The 14,893-nt window shown below is 38.0% G+C and overlaps 1 non-coding gene across 1 annotated transcript; it reads left to right on the forward strand.

Moving 5' to 3' along the window:
* The first annotated feature begins 550 nt into the window (after positions 1 to 550).
* Positions 551 to 658, forward strand: LOC112768384 (small nucleolar RNA R71). Its single transcript, XR_003185819.1, has one exon. It is a non-coding gene; the product is annotated as a small nucleolar RNA R71 (small nucleolar RNA).
* Positions 659 to 14,893: the final 14,235 nt, after the last annotated feature.

Genomic DNA, 14,893 nt, shown 5'->3' on the forward strand with positions numbered 1-14,893 from the left:
CTGTCTGTTACTGAGAAGATGATGGAAAAGGCTTGCTATTGCTAAACCTATTTCTTCCACCATTATTGTTGTTGAAGCCTTGTTGAGGCCTCTAGTGATCCTTCCATGAGAGGTTTGGATGATTTCTCCATGAAGGATTATAGGTGCTTCCATAGGGTTCTCCCATGTAATTCACCTCTTCCATTGCTGGGTTCTCAGGATCATAAGCTTCTTCTTCAGATGAAGCTTCTTTGGTACTGCCTATTGCTGCTTGCATTCCAGACAGACTCTGAGAAATCATATTGACTTGTTGAGTCAATATTTTGTTCTGAGCCAATATGGCATTCAGAGTATCAATCTCAAGAACTCCTTTCTTCTGATTTGTCCCATTATTCACAGGATTCCTTTCAGAAGTGTACATGAATTGGTTATTTGCAACCATTTTAATGAGTTCCTGAGCTTCTGTAGGCATCTTCTTCAGATGAAGAGATCCTCCAGCAGAGCTGTCCAATGACATCTTGGACAATTCAGATAGACCATCATAGAAAATACCTATGATGCTCCATTCTGAAAGCATGTCAGAAGGACACCTTCTGATCAATTGCTTGTATCTTTCCCAGGCTTCATAGAGGGATTCACCTTCCTTCTGTCTGAAGGTTTGGACTTTCACTCTAAGCTTGCTCAATTTTTTAGGTGGAAAGAATTTTGCCAAGAAGGCATTAACTAGCTTTTCCCAAGAGTTCAGGCTTTCTTTAGGTTGTGAATCCAACCATGTTCTAGCTCTGTCTCTTACAGCAAAGGGAAAAAGCATAAGTCTATAGGCCTCGGGATCAACCCCATTAGTCTTGACAGTGTCACAGATTTGCAAGAATTCAGCTAAGAATTGATGAGAATCTTCTAATGGAAGTCCATGAAACTTGCAATTCTGTTGCATTAGAGAAACTAATTGAGGCTTAAGCTCAAAGTTGATTGTTCCAATGGCAGGGATTGAGATGCTTCTCCCATAGAAGTCAGGAGTAGGTGCAGTAAAGTCACCAAGCACCTTCCTTGCATTGTTAGCATTGTTGTTGTTTTCGGCTGCCATGGCTTCTTCTTGTTTGAAAAGTTCTGTTAGGTCCTCTATAGAGAGTTGTACTTTAGCTTCTCTGAGCTTTCTCTTCAAGGTCCTTTCAGGTTCAGGATCAGCTTCAACAAGAATGCCCTTGTCCTTGCTCCTGCTCATATTGAAAGAGAGGAGAAGAAAATATGGAATCCTCTATGTCACAGTATAAAGATTCCTTGAGGTGTCAGAGGTAAAGAAGAATAGAAGGAGAAGGTAGAAAAGAAAGAATTCGAACTTATCAAGAGGGATAGATTTCGAATTGTACATTGAGGAGGAGTGTTAGTCTATAAATAGAAGGATGTGAGAAGAGGGGAAGAATTTTCGAAAATAAAGTAAAAAGATTTTGAAATAATTAAGAGAAATTTTGAAAATCTGGTAAATGATTTTCGAAAACTAAGATTGGGAAAGAAATTAAGTGATTTTTGAAAAAGATTTTGAAATTAGAAATAAAAAAGATATGATTGAAACTTAATTTTGAAAAAGATGTGATTGAAAAGACATGATTGAGAAGATATGATTGAGAATCAAATTTAAAAGAAGAAAGTTTTTAAAATTAAAGTTGATTACTTGACCAACAAGAAATTAAAAGATATGATTCTAGAATTAAAACTTTTGATCCTTTCTTAATAGGCAAGTAACAACTTGAAAATTTTGAATTAAATCACTAATTGTAGCAAGGATTTTCGAAAATAGTAATAAATAAAAAAAATTGAAAAGAAATTGATTTTGAAAAGATATGATTGAAAAAATATGATTTGAAAAAAAATTGATTTTGAAAAATTATGAAAACTTGAAAAAGATTTGAATTAAAAACAAAATCTTCCCTCTAATGTCCTCCTGGCGTTAAACGCCCAGAATGGCATCCATTCTGGCGTTTAACACCCAAAATGCTACCTTTTTGGGTGTTTAACGCCCAGCCAGGCACCCTGGCTGGCGTTTAAACTCCAGTTTTCCTTCTTCACTGGGCGTTTTGAACGCCCAGTTTTTTCTGTGTAATTTCTCTGCTGAATGTTCTGAATCTTCAATTCTCTGTGTTATTGACTTGAAAAGACACAATTTTAAAATTTTTTTTTGAATTTTTAATGATGAGAAACAATAAAAAATGCAACTAAGATCAAATAAACAATGCATGCAAGACACCAAACTTAGAAGTTTGTGTACTAAGGACTATAACAATTTGAAAATGTATGTAAGAAACAACAAAAGACACAAAATAAGAGAAATTAAAGATCAGATCACTGAAATCATCAAGAACAACTTGAAGATCAATGAAGAACATAATGCATATATTTGAAAAATGCAAGAAGAATAAAGACATGCAACTGACACCAAGCTTAAAAATTGACACTTGACTTAAACAAGAAACATAAAATATTTTTTGTTTTTATGATTTTATAAATTTTTTTGTGATTTTTCGAAAATTATATGGAAAAAGAGAAAAAGGACTTCAAAATTCTTAATGAGAATTCCAGGAATCATGCAATGTTAGTCTAAAACTCCGGTCCAGGAATTAGACATGGCTTACTAGTCAGCCAAGCTTTCAGTGAAAGCTTCAGTCCAAAACACTAGACATGGCCAATGGCCAGCCAAGCTTTAGCAAATCATTACGTTCAACAGCAAGATTGATAGAAATCAACAAGCCCTTGTGATGATAAGTTGAAACCTCGGTCCAAAAGATTAGACATGGCTTCTCAGCCAGCCAGACTTCAACAAATCATCATGAAACTCTAGAATTCATTCTTAAAAACTCTGAAGAACAAAATAGAAATACATTTTTTTTTGAAATTTTTCGAAAATTAAAAGGTAAAAATCTTAAACATAAAATAAAATTACATAATCTGAGCAACAAGATGAACCGTCAGTTATCCAAACTCGAACAATCTCTAGCAACGACGCAAAAAACTTGGTGCACGAAATTGTGATCATCAATGGCGCCAACAACTTGGTACGCACAATTGTAATCTCAACTCTTTATCACAACTCCACACAACTAACCAGCAAGTGCACTGGGTCGTCCAAGTAATAAACCTTACGTGAGTAAGGGTCGATCCCACGGAGATTGTCGGCTTGAAGTAAGCTATAGTCATCTTGTAAATCTCAGTCAGGCGGATTCAAATGGTTATGGAGAATTGATAATTAAAAGATGAATAAAACATAAAATAAAGATAGAGATACTTATGTAATTCATTGGTAGGAATATCAGATAAGCGTATGAAGATGCTTTATTCCTTCTGAACTTCTGCTTTCCTATTGCCTTCTTCCAATCATTCATACTTCTTTCCATGGCAAGCTTTATGTTGAGCATCATTGTTGTCAATGGCTACATCACTGTTGATCCTTTTGCGTCTGTCACTACGCCCAACACTCGCAAGTTTGAAACTTGTCACAGTCATCCCTTTCCAGATCCTACTCGGAATACCACAGACAAGGTTTAGACTTTCCGGATCTCAGGAATGGCTGCCAATAATTCTAGCCTATACCACGAAGGTTCCAATCTTAGATTAGAAACCCAAGAGATATACATTCAAGCTTGTTTGCATGTAGAACGGAAGTGGTTGTCAGGCACGCGTTCATAGGTGAGAATGGTGATGAGTGTCACGGATCATCACATTCGTCAGGTTGAAGAACAAGTGTATATCTTAGAGAAGAAGTAGGCGTGAATTGAATAGAAAAACAATAGTACTTTGCATTAATTCATGAGGAACAGCAGAGCTCTACACCTTAATCTATAGTGTGTAGAAACTCTACCGTTGAAAATACATAAGAACAAAAGGTCTAGGCATGGCCGAATGGCCAGCCTCCCAAAGCGTGAACATACAAGTTCCAAGATGAAAAGTATGATCCCGTGTCTAAAATACAATAGCAAAAGGTCCTATTTGTAGAAAACTAGTAACCTAGGGTTTACAAAAATGAGTAAATGATGCAGAATCTACTTCCGGCCCACTTGGTGTGTACTTGGGCTGAGCATTGAAGCTTTCACATGTAGAGACTTTTCTTGGAGTTAAACGCTAGCTTTTGTGCCAGTTTGGGCGTTTAACTCCAGCTTTTATGTCAGTTCCGGCGTTTTGACGCCAGAATTTCTATGCTGACTTGGAACGCCGGTTTGGGCCATCAAATCTCGGGCAAAGTATGGACTATTATATATTGCTGGAAAGCCCAGGATGTCTACTTTCCAACTCAATTGAAAGCGCGCCAATTAGGCTTCTGTAGCTCCAGGAAATCCACTTCGAGTGCAGGGAGATCAGAATCCAACAGCATCTGCAGTCCTTTTTCAGCCTCTGAATCAGATTTTTGCTCAGGTCCCTCAATTTCAGCCAGAAAATACCTGAAATCATACAAAAACACACAAACTCATAGTAAAGTCTAGAAAAGTGAATTTTAAATAAAAACTAATAAAAATATAATAAAAACTAACTAAAATATACTAAAAACATACTAAAAACAATGCCAAAAAGCGTATAAATTATTCGCTCATCAGTACTCTATTTAGATTTATAGTTGCTTATGTTAATCCTGATTCTAGCTACTTCTGTACCGTATCTTTTCCTACAGATTGAGATTTCTATTTTGTTATGAAAGTGAATGATCGGTTAAGATGGATATTGGTTAGGGTTGCTGTTGATGATGATGACTCTATCATCTACTTGGTCTGTTTGATTCTTGGTCTGTTTGATTCGAAATCCTTCTGGGGTAGGCATGTCAGGGTTTTCAGTTCATTTAATTTAAATGTTTTTTAAATCTGTTATTTCTGAATTTCATATTGCATTTTCGGTCTGATGAGCGGATAATTTTTACGCTTTTTGGCACTGTTTTTAGTATATTTTTAGTATATTTTAGTTAGCTTTTATTATATTTTTATTAGTTTTTATTTAAAATTCACTTTTCTAGACTTTACTATGAGTTTGTGTATTTTTATATGATTTCAAGTATTTTCTGGCTAAAATTGAGGGACCTGAGCAAAAATCTGATTCAGAGGCTGAAAAAGGACTGCAGATGCTGTTGGATTCTGACCTCCCTGCACTCGAAGTAGATTTTCTGGAGCTACAGAAGCCCAATTGGTGCGCTCTCAATTGCGTTAGAAAGTAGACATCCTGGGCTTTCCAGAAATATATAATAGTCTATACTTTGCCCGAGATTTGATGGCCCAAACCGGCGTTCCAAGTCAGCATAGAAATTCTGGCGTCAAAACGCCAGAACTGGCATAAAAGCTGGAGTTAAATGCCCAAACTGGCACAAAAGCTAGCGTTTAACTCCAAGAAAAGTCTCTACACATGAAAGCTTCAATGCTCAGCCCAAGCACACACCAAGTGGGCACCGGAAGTGGATTTTTACACTAAACATCCTAGCTTACTCGTTTTCTGTAACCCTAGGTCACTAGTCTATTATAAAAACTACTTTTAGTGATTCATCTTGTACCTCATGACATTCTACACGTTTCATATTGTATCTTCTACGGCATGAGTCTCTAAACCCCATTGTTGGGGGTGAGGAGCTCTGCTGTTCTTCATGAATTAATGTAATTACTACTGTTTTCCATTCTATCACGCTTGCTTCTATTCTAAGATATTTATTCGCACTTCAACCTGATAAATGTGATGATCCGTGACAATCATCATCAGTCTCACCTATGAACGCGTGCCTGACAACCACCTCCGTTCTACATGCAATCAAGCTTGAATGTGTATCTCTTGGGTTTCTAATCTAAGATTGGAACCTTCGTGGTATAGGCTAGAATTACTGGCGGCCATTCCCGAGATCCCGAAAGTCTAAACCTTGTCTGTGGTATTCCGAGTAGGATCTGGGAAGGGATGACCGTGATGAGCTTCAAACTCGCGAGTGTTGGGCGTGTGACAGACGCAAAAGGATCAATGGATCCTATTCCAACATGATCGAGAACCAACAGCTGATTAGCCGTGCGGTGACAGCGCATTTGGAACATTTTCACTGAGAGGACGGGAAGTAGCCATTGACAACGGTGATGCCCAACATAAAGCTTTCCATGGAAGGAGCCTTGCGTGCATGAAGAAGAAGACAGTAGGAAAGCAGAGATTCAGAAAATAAAGCATCTCCAAAACCTCAACCTGTTCTCCATTACTGCAAAACAAGTATTTATTTCATGTTCTTTTATTTTTTACAATTAAATCTGAGAATTATTGATATTCTGACTAAGAGTTACAAGATAACCATAGCTTGCTTCAAGCCGACAATCTCCGTGGGATCGACCCTTACTCATGTATGGTATTACTTGGACGACCCAGTGCACTTGCTGGTTAGTTGTGCGGAATTGCAAAAGTGTGATTGTGATTTCGTTCACCAAGTTTTTGGCGCCGTTGCCGGGGATTGTTCGAGTTTGGACAACTGACGGTTTATCTTGTTGCTTAGATTAGGAATATTTTATTTTTTGTTGGTTTAGAGTCTTTTATTTGAGTTTAGTTTCATATTTTAAGTTGGTGTCAATTGCATGCTTTTACTTTCTTTTAATTTTTCGAATTTACATACTCTTAGTTGTTTCTTGATCTTTAAAAATTCTAAGTTTGGTGTCTTCTTTGTGTTTTCCTTTAATTTTTCGAAAATTTGTGTTTGATTTTCTAAAAATTTTAAGTTTGGTGTGTTTTTGTGCTTTTATTTACTTAAAAATTTTTCAAAAATTTGTTCTTGGTGTTCATCTTGATCTTCAAAGTGTTCTTGGTGTTCATCTTGACATTCAAAGTTTTCTTGTTTGTTCTCTTTATTTTGATCTAAAATTTCTGAGTTTAGTGTCATTTTGTTGTTTTTCTCTTTCCTCATTAAAATTCAAAAATAAAAAAATTTCTTTTCCTTATTTTACTCATAAATTTCAAAATTTTGCATTAAATTAGTCAAAGATTTTCAAAATCATATCTTTTTTTAGTCAAGTCAAAATTCTAATTTCAAAAATTGATCTTTTGAAATATTTTTCAAAAATCAAATCTTTTTAATTTCTTCAATCATATCTTTTTTTTTATTAAATTGCAATCATATCTTCTCAATCATATCTTTTTAAAGATAATTTTCAATCATATCTTTTTGATTGCTAATTTTCAAAATCTTTTTAATCAATTAATTAATTTAGTTTTCAATTTGCTTTTATTTTCTTCTAATTTTTGAAAGTTCTATTTTAAATTCCATTTATTTTGTTTTATTTTTTTTTTCTTTTTTCGGTTACTTTTAATTAAAAAAATAATAAAATAATAATAATAATAAAAAAAATTTTAAAATATAATTTAATTGCAATTCATATCAATTTCCTTTCCTCCATCATGGACATAAGTGGAAGTGAACAGTCTAGAAAGACTCTGGGATCATATGCTAACCCCATTACAGCTGCATATGGGAGTAGCATCTGTATACCTCCCATCAAGACAAGCAGTTTTGAGCTAAATTCTCAGCTCATTATCATGGTGCAGCAAAATTGCCAGTATTCTGGTCTTCCACAGGAAGAACCTACTGAGTTTCTGGCACAGTTCTTACAAATTGCTAACACAGTACGTGATAAAGAAGTGGATCAGAATGTCTACAGATTATTATTGTTTCCATTTGCTGTAAAAGATCAAGCTAAGAGGTGGTTAAATAACCAACCCACAGCAAGCATAAAAACATGGAGACAGTTATCAGACAAATTCCTGAATCAATTTTAGCCTCCAAAAAGGATGACACAGCTAAGGCTGGACATCCAAGGCTTTAAACAAGAGGATCATGAATCCCTTTATAATGCCTGGGAGAGGTATAGAGGGATGCTGAGAAAATGCCCCTCTGAAATATTTTTAAAGTGGGTACAGTTAGATATCTTCTACTATGGGCTTACAGAAAAAGCTCAGATGTCTCTAGACCACTCAGCTGGTGGATCTATACACATGAGGAAGACGATTGAAGAGGCTCAAGAACTCATAGATACGGTTGCTAGAAATTAGTATATGTACTCAAGTAGTGAATCCTCTATAAAAGAAGAGGCTAGGGCAGTAACTACTGATCCTAATCCTCAAGAACAAATTATTGAACTTAATCAGCAATTACTCCTTGTGACAAAACAATTAGCAGAATTTAAAGATATGCTCCAAGACATTAAAAATGCTAACAAGAATATGGAAGCACAATTGAATCAGACAAGACAGCAGCTATCTAAACAGATAACAGAAGAATGCCAAGCTGTCCAATTAAGGAGCGGGAAGACATTAAATAAATCAGCTCAAAGTAACAGAAAGCCAAGAAAGGAACAACTGACAGAGGATGACCAAACCACTGCCTAAAATCCCTCTGAGGACAGCAAGAGAACAGAGAGGAATGATTCTGGCATTCAAACGCCAGAAAAGGGTGAAAAATTGGCGTCAAACGCCCATCCCTTGCCCAGCTCTGGCGTTCAAACGCCAATGAGGGATCAGACACCTGCAAGTGCTGATAGCAACCCCTCTAAGAAGGCTTCTCCAACCACCTCTGTAGGGAATAAACCTACAGCAACTAAGGTTGAAGAATATAAAGCCAAGATGCCTTATCCTCAGAAACTCTGCCAAGCGGAGCAGGATAAACAATTTGCCCGCTTTGCAGACTATCTCAGGACTCTTGAGATAAATATCCCGTTTACAGAGGCACTTGAGCAAATGCCCTCTTATGCTAAGTTCATGAAAGAGATCTTAAGTCATAAGAAGGATTGGAGAGAAACTGAAAAGGTGTTTCTCACTGAAGAATGCAGTGCAGTCATTCTGAAATGCTTACCAGAGAAGCTTCAAGATCCAGGAAGCTTTATGATACCATGCACATTAGAGGGTGCTTGCACCAAGACAGCTCTATGTGACCTTGGAGCAAGTATCAACCTAATACCTGCATCCACTATCAGAAAGCTTGGCTTGACTGAAGAAGTCAAACTAACCCGGATATGTCTTCAACTTGCTGATGGCTCCATTAAATATCCATCAGGCATAATTGAGGACATGATTGTCAAGGTTGGGCTATTTGTCTTTCCCACTGACTTTGTAGTGCTGGAAATAGAGGTACACAAGAGTGCAACTCTCATTTTAGGAAGGCTTTTCCTAGCAACTGGACGAACTCTTATTGATGTACAAAAGGGGGAAGTGACCCTGAGAGTCAATGAGGATGAGTTCAAGTTAAATGCTGTCAAAGCTATGCAGCATCCAGACACATCAGATGACTGCATAAGCACTGATATTATTGACTCTTTGGTGGAAGAGATCAATATGGCTGAAAGTCTTGAATCAGAGCTAGAGGACATCTTTAAAGATGTTCAGCCTGGTCTGGAGGAATCAGAGAAAATAAAAGAACCTCTGAAAATTCCTCAGGAAGAGGATAAGCCTCCTAAACCCGAGCTCAAACCACTACCACCATCCCTGAAATATGTATTTCTGGAAAAAGGTGACACTTTTCTAGTGATCATAAGCTCTGCTTTAAATCCACAGGAAGAGAAAGCACTAATTCAAGTGCTAAGGACACACAAGACAGCTCTTGGGTGGTCCATAAGTGATCTTAAGGGCATTAGCCCAGCAAGATGCATGCACAAGATCCTATTGGAGAATGATGCTAAGCCAGTGGTTCAACCATAGAGGCAGCTAAATCCAGCCATGAAAGAGGTGGTGCAGAAAGAGGTCACTAAGTTACTAGAGGCTGGGATTATTTATCCTATTTTTGATAGCCCTTGGGTAAGCCCTGTCCAAGTTATACCCAAAAAGGGAGGCATGACAGTGGTTCACAATGAAAAGAATGAACTGGTTCCTATAAGAACAGTTATAGAGTGGCGTATGTGTATTGACTACAGAAGGCTTAATACAGCCACCAGAGAGGATCATTTTTCTTTACCATTCATAGACCAGATGCTAGAGAGACTAGCAGGTCATGACTATTACTACTTTTTGGATGGCTATTCAGGCTACAACCAAATTGCAGTAGATCCTCAAGACCAAGAGAAAACAATATTCACATGTCCCTCTGGCGTATTTGCTTACAGAAGGATGCCTTTTGGTCTGTGCAATGCACCTGCAACCTTTCAGAGGTGATGCTCTCTATCTTCTCTGATATGGTAGAAAAATTTTTGGAAGTCTTCATGGATGACTTTTCAGTATTTGGAGACTCATTCAGCTCCTGTCTTGACCATTTAGCACTTGTTCTGAAAAGATGCCAAGAGACCAACCTAGTTTTAAACTGGGAAAAATGCCACTTTATGGTGACTGAGGGAATTGTCCTTGGGCATAAAATTTCAAACAAGGGAATAGAAGTGGATCAAGCTAAAGTGGAGGTAATTGAAAAATTGCCACCACCTGCCAATGTTAAGGCAATCAGAAGCTTTCTGGGGCATGCAGGATTCTATAGGAGGTTTATAAAGGATTTTTCAAAAATTGCAAAACCTCTGAGCAATCTGCTAGCTACTGACATGCCATTTGTGTTTGACACAGAGTGTCTGCAGGCGTTTGAGACCCTGAAAGCTAAGCTGGTCACAGCACCGGTCATCTCTGCACCAAACTGGACATTACCATTCGAACTAATATGTGATGTCAGTGACCATGCCATTGGTGTAGTGTTGGGACAGAGGTATAACAAGCTTCTGCACGTCATTTACTATGCTAGCCGTGTTTTAAATGATGCACAGAAGAATTACACAACCACAGAAAAAGAGTTACTTACAGTGGTTTATGCCATTGACAAGTTTAGATCCTATTTAGTAGGTTCAAAAGTGATTCTGTATACTGACCATGCTACTCTTAAATACCTACTCACAAAGCAGGATTCAAAACCCAGACTCATAAGATGGGTGTTGCTTCTGCAAGAGTTTGATATAGAAATAAGAGAAGAAAAAGGACAGAGAACCAGGTAGCTGATCACCTGTCCTGAATAGAACCAGTAGCAGGGGCGTCCCTTCCTCCTACTGAGATCTCTGAGACCTTTCCGGATGAGCAACTCTTTGCCATTCAGGAAGCACCATGGTTTGCAAACATTGCAAACTATAAAGCTATGAGGTTCATACCCAATGATACAGCAGGGTACAAAGAAAAAAACTAATTTCTGATGTAAACTACTACCTATGGGATGAGCCATACATCTTTAAAAGATGTGCAGACGGAATGATCCGCAGATATGTACCTAGAGAGGAGGCACAGAAGATCCTGTGGCATTGCCATAGATTACAATATGGAGGACATTTTGGAGGTGAGCGAACAGCCAATAAGGTCTTCCAATGTGGCTTCTACTGGCCTACTATCTATAAAGATGCCCGAGAGTTTGTGCGTAACTGTGACAGTTGCCAAAGAGCTGGTAACCTACCTCATGGTTATGCCATGCCTCAACAAAGGATCTTAGAGATTGAGTTGTTTGATGTGTGGGGCATTGACTTCATGGGTCCTTTCCCACCATCATACTCAAACACTTATATTCTGGTGGCTGTAGACTACGTATCTAAATGGGTAGAAGCAATTGCCACACCCACTAATAATACTAAGACTGTGCTGAAGTTCCTCCAGAAACATATTTTCAGCAGATTTGGTGTTCCCAGAGTACTAATCAGTGATGGGGGCACTCATTTCTGCAATAAACAACTTTACTCTGCTATGGTCAGATATGGAATTAGCCATAAAGTGGCAACTCCGTATCATCCACAGACAAATGGGCAGGCTGAAGTCTCTAACAGAGAACTAAAGAGAATCTTGGAACGGACTGTAATTGCCCGTAGAAAGGATTGGGCAAAGAGCTTGGATGATGCTCTATGGGCATACAGAACAGCATTCAAGACTCCTATAGGAACCTCTCCATACCAGCTTGTGTATGGTAAGGCCTGTCATCTGCCCATGGAACTGGAACATAAGACCTACTGGGCAACCAGATTCCTAAACCTGGATTCTAAGTTAGCTGGAGAGAAAAGATTGCTCCAGCTGAACGAGCTAGAGGAATTCAGACTCAATGCTTTTGAAAATGCAAAAAATTTATAAGGAGAAAGAAAAAAGGTGGCATGACAAGAAACTGTCATCTAGAGTCTTTGAACCAGGACAGAAGGTTCTGTTGTTTAACTATAGGCTCAAATTATTTCCCGGGAAATTAAAATCCCGGTGGAGGAGACCATATGTGATTACAGGTGTGTCACCATATGGATATGTTGAGCTTCAGGATTTTGACTCTGATAAAAAGTTCATTGTTAATGGACTGAGAATCAAACATTATCTTGAAAGCAATTTTGAGCAAGAATGCTCAAAACTGAGGCTTGGATAAAGCTCAGTCAAGGTCCAGCTAAAGACAATAAAGAAGCGCTTGTTGGGAGGCAACCCAATTTTATTATATCTATTTATTTTCTATTGTTATTTTATGTTTCCTGTAGGTTGATGATCATGTGAAGTCACAAAAATAACTGAAAAAGCAAAAATAGAATGAAAAATAGTATTAAAAATAGCACACCCTAGAGGAGAAGCTTACTGGCGTTTAAACGCCAGTAAGGGTAGCAGAATGGGCGTTAAACGCCCAGTCTGGCACCATTCTGGGCGTTTAACGCCAGAAAGGGGGCACAGAGCTGGTGTTTAACGCCTAAAAAGGGCAAAAAGCTGGCGTTAAACACCAGAAATGGGCAGCAATCTGGCGTTTAACGCCAGGATTGGCAGCAAAGGGCGTTTTGCAAGCCTAATTGGTGCAGGGATGAGAAATCCTTGACACCTCAGGATCTGTGGACCCCACAGGATCCCCACCAACCTCAATTCACTCTCTCTTCTTCACACCTTTTCATAATACTCTTCCCCAAATACCCTTCATCTTCACACATCTTAAACACTACTTCACCCCCTTGGCCGAAACACTAACCCCCTCCATCTCCTCTATTTCTTCTTCCTCTACTCTCTTCTTTCTTCTTTTTGCTTGGGGACGAGCAAACATTCTAAGTTTGGTGTGGTAAAAGCTAAAGCTTTTTATTTTTCCATAACTATTTATGGCACCAAAGGCCGGAGAAACCTCTAGAAAGAGGAAAGGGAAGGCAAAAGCTTTCACCTCCCTAGGAGAATTAAGTTCCAATATGGGACAACTAAGGGTGGAACACCAAGAGCATCCCATTCTCCTTCATGAAATTAGAGAAGATCAAAGAATCATGAGAGAGGAGCAACAAAGGCAAGGAAGAGACATTGAGGAGCTCAAGCACTCCATAAGATCTTCAAGAGGAAGAACAAGCCGTCATCACTAAGGTGGACCCGTTCTTTAATTCCCTTGTTCTTTATTTTCTGTTTTTCAAATTGTTATGCTTTATGTTTATCTATGTTTGTGTTTTTATTACATGATTAGTAGTATCTTAGTGTCATGCCTTAAAGCTATGAATCTATCACCTTTCTTAAATAAAAAGTGTTTTTAATTAAAAAAGAAAAAGAAGTGCATGAATTTCGAATTTTAAAACAGCTTAATTATTTTGATGTGGTGGCAATACTTTTGTTTTTCTGAATGAATGCTTGAACAGTGCATATGTTTGAATTTGTTATTTATGAATGTTAAAATTGTTGGCTCTTGAAAGAATGATGGAAAAGGAGAAGTGTTATTGATAATCTGAAAAATCAAAAAAATTAATTCTTGAAGTAAGAAAAAGCAGTGAATAGAAAAAAAAAGAGAGGATGATATGCGAAAAAAAAGAGAAGAAAAAGAAAGAGAAAGCAAGCAGAAGAAGCCAATAGCCCTTTAAACCAAAAGGCAAGGGTAATAAAAAGGATCCAAGGCTTTGAGCATCAGTGGATAGGAGGGCCCTCAGGAATAAAATCCTGGCCTAAGCAGCTAAACCAAGCTGTCCTTAACCATGTGCTTATGGCGTGAAGGTGTCAAGTGAAAACTTGAGACTGAGCGGTTAAAGTCGTGGTCCAGAGTAAAAAAGAGTGTGCTTAAGAGCTCTGGACACCTTTAATTGGGGACTTTAGCAAAGCTGAGTCACAATCTGAAAAGGTTCACCCAGTTACGTGTCTGTGGCATTTATGTATCCGGTGGTAACACTGGAAAACAAAATGCTTAGGGTCACGGCCAAGACTCATAAAGTAGCTGTGTTCAAAAATCAACATACTTAACTAGGAGAATCAATAACACTATCAGGATTCTGAGTTCCTATAGAAGCCAATCAATCTGAACTTCAAAGGATAAAGTGAGATGCCAAAACTATTCAGAGGCAAAAAGCTAAAAGCCCCGCTCATCTAATTAATGCTGATCTTCATAAATGTTTTTGGAATTCATTGTATATTCTCTTCTTTTTATCCTATTTGATTTTCAGTTGCTTGGGGACAAGCAACAATTTAAGTTTGGTGTTGTGATGAGCGGATAATTTATACGCTTTTTGGCACTGTTTTTAGTATGTTTTAAGTATATTTTAGTTAGTTTTTATTATATTTTTATTAGTTTTTATTTAAAATTCACTTTTCTGGACTTTACTATGAGTTTGTGTGTTTTTATGTGATTTCAGGTATTTTCTGGCTGAAATTGAGGGACCTGAGCAAAAATTTGATTCAGAGGCTGAAAAAGGACTGCAGATGCTGTTGGATTCTGACCTCCCTGCACTCGAAGTGGATTTCCGGAGCTACAGAAGCTTAATTGGTGCACTCTCAATTGCGTTGGAATGTAGACATCCTGGGCTTTCCAGCAATATATAATAGTTCATACTTTGCCCGAGATTTGATGGCCCAAACTGGGGTTCCAAGTCAGCATAGAAATTCTGGCATCAAAACGCCAGAACTGGCATAAAAGTTGGAGTTAAACGCCCAAACTGGCACAAAAGCTGGCGTTTAAGTCCAAGAAAAGTCTCTACACATGAAAGCTTCAATGCTCAGCCCAAGCACACACCAAGTGGGCCCCGGA

Source organism: Arachis hypogaea, chromosome 17 (genome assembly GCF_003086295.3).
Source record: "Arachis hypogaea cultivar Tifrunner chromosome 17, arahy.Tifrunner.gnm2.J5K5, whole genome shotgun sequence".
In the NCBI taxonomy this organism is placed as follows: domain Eukaryota; kingdom Viridiplantae; phylum Streptophyta; class Magnoliopsida; order Fabales; family Fabaceae; genus Arachis; species Arachis hypogaea.